The sequence below is a fragment of the Genypterus blacodes genome, unplaced genomic scaffold (genome assembly GCF_046128005.1).
Source record: "Genypterus blacodes isolate CSIRO-AG114 ecotype Tasmania unplaced genomic scaffold, CSIRO-AGI_Gbla_v1 ptg000070l_1, whole genome shotgun sequence".
Lineage (NCBI taxonomy): Eukaryota > Metazoa > Chordata > Actinopteri > Ophidiiformes > Ophidiidae > Genypterus > Genypterus blacodes.
This window is the reverse complement of record NW_027466880.1, coordinates 176126-182246: the sequence shown is the minus strand read 5'-3', so window position 1 is coordinate 182246 and position 6121 is coordinate 176126.

Genomic DNA, 6121 nt, shown 5'->3' with positions numbered 1-6121 from the left:
CTTGTATCTGCAGGTTTGTTTTTTTGCAGAATTATTCTAAAGATTATGAAACTATTTTGATGACATTTTTCAATTTTTGTATGTTATTATTTGTTTGGCAGCTGAGTATTACAATACTTAGTGAATACTCAAAGCCTGAAAACAATATTCAGGCTCAGGAATTCACAGTAGAGGTGCAAAATGTTTTGTTGTGATGAATTTCAAACATGTAGAACACTAAATTATTAAGATTAGGATGACAGTAAAATAGGCCAATTAAGCATATAAGAAGGCTACAAGTGACAATATGATATAATTTAGCATCTTGCTGTCTCCTGTCACGATCTCACCCGGGCACATTTCTTTGTTCTCTTATGTAACACAGTAAGAAATCAACAATAACGCGCTACTTTTCTCAATGGCAAATCTGTTGATCGCGTGAAATAGCTTTGTGGGTTCAGAGGTTTGTCGTGAGGCCTCTGTCTTCCTCTCCAAGGAATGCTGGGTAATTGAGGCTTGCGGTTTGGCCGACAGGGGCTGAGCAGAGAGAGAGAGAGAGAGAGAGAGAGAGAGAGAGGGAGAGGGAGAGTCTGGTGGTCTGCCTCATTCAGGAGACAGTAGACAGAGTAAGAATTACGCGGTCAAACTAGGAACAAGGGACTGATTCAAAATAATGGGAGTGAAATTGCGTAGATCACAAGGATGAAAGTGCTGAGAGATGCAGGCAGTGTTTAGGAGCGGAGCAGTGGAAAACAAAACCCATTCAAGATTAACAAACGTAACATTTCATCTTTACACCTTGACGTAATTCCTCTTGAAGACAAACCTCCAGCAGCAGAAGGATGAAGGTCCACACTTCATCCATCCAGCTCCTAACATACGTTGCTCACAACTGATGTGAAAATACATTAAAAAAGCATCAAAGAGAAACCAAGCCAAGAAATACGACTTCATCATTCTCAAGTCTGGTTTGTCTGGTAATTTGAACCTTTAACCTAACAAGCGTTGCGAGGTGGAAAAAGGGGTGAGATGAAATATTACCGGAGTGATGTCATGCAAGGAAAAGAGCGTAAACCTGCTGTAAATACTCAACGTGATCACAGTGTGTGTGCGATGTGAGTGTTTGCAAAGACGCGTAGTAATCTGAGCAGGGTGATGAAGTCACTAGAGTCTTCTGGTAGGAGAACGTTTGAGTAACTGCTTACATATTTCAGGTCGGTAATATTGGCTCAGGGGGACGTATATAGGTCATATAAGAACACTAATATACTATAGAGCACTATTACTCAAATACTCTTGTTTCTTAAACACCAGACCTGTTCATGATACCTGTGTAATAGTGTTGTGAGTTGTGGTTCTATTGCTGAAAGATTTAGTCTCGTCTTGTTCGTGAGTAAATTCCCTGATTTGTTTGCTGAGATCCTGAAACTCTCTCGCTTGTTCTACACTCTGGGAGCGTTCCAGAGATATCCCCACTGAACCAAGAGGGGGAACTTGATCATGAAGAACGAAAGACAGGCGAAACTGGGAAAACAGAGTCTGGGAAATTTTGTTTTGTGCTCTAGATGAGGTCAGACTCTTTCACGCTCATTGAACAAAGATGATTCAAACTAAGACATGATTCCTGTTCTCTCACAACTATGAAGAGATCGATGTGTTTATGTTTTCTTTACAAACAGAAATCTTACAGACACTATTTGAACAACTCCTTCTTACCTGCTCTACTCCACAGCTCCTCCCACCTGAGAGCAGGGGATGTGATTGACAGGTGAGGTAGCGCTCCCCCTTGTGGTGAATGATGGAATTTCTAGTGAGAGTGCTGAGGGTTTGTTTTTGCCCCCCAATTCCAATGACATTCCCACAGTAGGAGGCAGCAGAGACACATGAGAACAATCAATTTATGGTTTCCTATGAGGAAAAAAAAGACTAGAAGTTTGTATAACTTAGCAAATACTTATTTTCATCATGTTATTATGTTGCAGACAGAACCAGCAGCAAATGGTTCCTCATAAATTAAACATCCCCTCTCAAAACCTCATCAGCTATTCCACAATGTTAAGGTTGAAATGAAATCTGTTATGCGTGCAGTACACTATCAAAACACACATACACTCACACACACACACTGCCCTGCTCATGTCTGTCAGCAGAATTCTATTGTGCCTCAATCCGTCAGTGCTCTTGGGAGTTTTTATGGTCATTATGTCCAAATTGTCCTTCACTGTGGATGGTTACAGGTAAGAAAAGTCACTTTTCTTCCTTCCACACTTCCACCCTCCCTTATTCCTGTCTTTTCCCTTCTTCCTTCTCCCACTTACACTTCCTGAAGCGATCCCAAAGCACGGAAATCCTCAAAAAAGGGGGTCCCCTCTTTGTGTAATCACTGAGATCTTTTCCTCGTGTCTCAGACGAGCATTTGTTTTGGATGCAGTGTGGTGGAGCTCAGAGCATCTTGGTCAAATATTTTCTTGGGCGCAAAACATGGAAAAACTGACAAAAATCATTAATGAGAATGATTTTCCAGCTGTGAACTGGACCTCTTTCCCCTCGGTCCCCTGGCACTTTTGGGGGATCGCTCGGTTCAGGAGTCGGCCCAGGTTTTGAAAGTCAAAGTTATTTGTTGCCTGGAGATGACTGATGTGCAGTTTGTGAACAATCCGCTCATTGTGCATGACTCAGTTTTTGGCAAAGTTCAACGCCGAGACATTTTGGAGAATCTGTGTGAACGTCTCAAACCTGAACCTGAGCCACTTGGTTTCACACACCGCTAATGCTCAGCGGCAGTAGATGCATTAGCATCTCTTTGGAATACGTGAATTCGGTCCTGGGCCCTTTTTGCGGAGCGTCAGTACACAGCCATGCTGCGGTTCTCGGGGGTTCTAAATGCTGCCGTGTACGAAAAAGCAGCAGACCCACAAAGAAGTATGTTATTGTGTAAACCACAGTTGGTAATAATAAACTGGATGAAAAAGAGAGAGAGAGAGAGAGAGAGAGAGAGAGAGAGAGAGAGAGAGAGAGAGAGAGAGAGAGAGAGAGTGCATCTGGCAGTAGAAGGAGAGCCACTAATTTTCCACTTTTGAGTAAATTCAACCTGCAATTAGGGCCGAAGCCTCTCCAGAAACTTGTCATCCATGTTACTTACATTAGCAGTACATCTGATACCGGCCCTCCGTTCGTCACGACTGCAGGATCTCCAGCCGCGCCAGATGAGAAGGGAACACGAAAAGGGAAGGATGGATAAAGAGGAAAACTATGACAGATGGGGGGTTTCTTTACTCCACACCTTTATCCAATTATTCATATTTAACTGTGAATGATTTTGTTGGGACCATGTATCAAAGTGAGGGATTCTAGGGGTCGTCTGAGGTCACGTCAGGGTCCAGAGGGGAGACTTATTGCCACCACTTAGCTTATGAATGACTTATCGATAGTTAATTGATGAGCAATAAGTCAAAAATAGGAGAAGCTTTTGGGTTGCCAGGTTTGTGGTTCTTGTTCTTTTTCTGTTCACCTCATTTTACTTTACTCTGGTTTAAATACTAGAGACTACAAATTTACTTCACTTTATTCATGTAAACCTGCCAAGGAGAAAACTTCATCCACAGCTTTCTTCATCTCTTGGCCCCTAAACTCTTCAAACTGAGAAAGTTTAGGACTTATTCTGGTCCAGTGATCAGTATGTGTGAACTTTAGGCTGGTTTCTACTTGTTTATTTGGTTTGACAGTTATTGTCTTATGAATGCATCTGCCTTCATTCGGTTCACACCCAAAGGCAACAAGCAGAGACACACACACACACACACCCCACACACGCACACGCACACAGACACTTCACATCACAATTTGTCAGTTTAATTTGATAGAAGAATGAACAGCAAACTCACACACACGCTCATGTCGCATCTGAAATTTAATCTGTCAACATTCCTTGGGGGAAACATTCACGCTTGAATAATTTCATCTGTCTTGTCATACAGGATGCTGGTGCGTGTGCGTGTGCGTGTGTGTGTGAGTGTGTGTGTGTGCCGAGCGTGAACTTGACACTCTTCTGGTTCTGTGGTTTTGATCGAGGGAGCTGCAAATTAAATCTGCTCTAACATGCCCTGTGACTCCTGTGAAATGCAATTTCAAACCGATCCATTTCAGTAAACCTCATTGCAGAACGGCAAACAGCAAATGCACACAGAGCAGAATAGATTTAGAGATTTAGAGATATCACTGCTATTGAGTATCTGCCTCAGTTCCTGTGGTTAATCTGATGTTATGGCTCAATTTACTGTGAAGGGAAGATAACGTGTTTTAAAAAAAGGGAATCCACAAGGGACCGTCTGAAAAAACCCACCAGAAAGCGTTTGAGCCTTGCTACTGGACTCTTCATTCGCTGTCTCACACTTCCAAAACATTTATATACATCCGACCTCAATACACAAAAGGCTGGTCTCAGTTGCTGGTTCGAGCTCCAACATTTGCTCCTCTTTTTTTTCCAAAGCTATGGGAAAACTTTACATGCAGTCCAGAGTGGAGTGCAATCATTTGGAAATACTGTAAACATCCAGGATGGAAAATATGAAAACGCAAGCCTTACTTCCCCCAAAGTCCAAACCATGACAGATAAAAACAGTTCGACTGCAAACAACAAACACATGAAGTACACATTCCTGCTGCCTCGTTGTTTTGGACGTCAGCAACCCAGATGAGGGGGGGGGGGAAATAATTGCATGCGAAGGATGAAGGGAGGATGAGGAAGGGGGGAAGGAAAGAGGAGGATGAGGAGGGGGGAAACACAGGAGGTTATTAGTGAACGTGCAAACAGCAACACCTTACTTTTAACCAGATGAAGGGAATGAAAAAGGGAAAGAAAGACAGACAGACGAAGGTCGGTTAAAAGAGTGGAAATGAATAATTAAAGTCTGGTAAACCGAGGCCTTACTGCACGCCACGACTGATGATATGGTTATTATTACAACCATACCGCACGGGTGCGTACGTGTGATTTATTTTCCCTTTTTGGGAGGTTTAAAGATTGAAAGCACAGCACAGCACAAAGACCAAAGGCATGGTGTAGTGATTTTTGTCAGACTGGAACAGTGTTTCAGTCTAACAGATTTCTCCAAGGGCAAACACACACGCATCAATCACTCTTATTGAAACAGACGTAGACAGGCAACAATGAAAAATCACCTTTTCCCTTGCCAGAGTACAGCTGGTCAAGCATAAAGAGATGATGAGAAAACATTTCTAGCCCAATCGCACAGGCGCTGGGTAATGTTAACATGCCAGAGCAGTCTGGGCTCCTCGGGGGACACCGGAGCTGTGAGGAAGGTGGTATGCAGCATCGCAGCGCAGCCATTTCTGCCTTTAGATGTGATTTGCAGATTGTGCACGTCGTCGATTCTTTTAACGACGCTGCATGTGAATGTTATTAAAAGTGTGCGGGAAAGCCATGCTGTCATGCAGACTGTCGCTGACTGCACGTCTTCCATTTATCTTCTTTTTTTTAATGTAATAGGGATAACTAATTCAAGACACAAGGGGAATCTGGCTGTCTGCCTGCAGAGTCGAGTAATTACCTACAGAAACAATGGAACCTAGGGCGGGCCAGGAAGCTTCAGCCTTCACGCTGGATTTCATCTTGACTGACAAGCAGGATAAAGGACTCAGTGTAGCAGCGTGGATGAAAAAGAATAAACAAAGATATACTGTATTAACCTGGTAAGATGCTCTGGGGTATTATCAATACAACAAATGTAAGCAGAGTGGCCAAAACAACAGCGTTAAAATGAACAAGGTAAATAAACCTTGCCTACAGATAAGCAGAACCTCTGGAAAGGACCACCGCTGTGCCTGACATCTGTTTTCCAGCTTGACTGTGCACAGTGGTTTATGTTGAGAAAGCAGTGTGTGTGTATATCATCTTTGGCACGCGTCCATGGGATCTTGACAGTTGGCTGCAGGCGAGAGTTTCTGATGCAGAGCTTTCACAGGGAGAAGAAAGAGTGAAGTTGGGAGAACAGCGGAGGAACGATGAGGTGTTCACTCTGCAACACTCTCACTCCCCGATGAAGAGGTCAAAACAAAAAAAACTAAAAAAAGCAGAAGGAGAGAAGCTTGTAAATGTTCTCATAAACAGCAGAGGATTGAT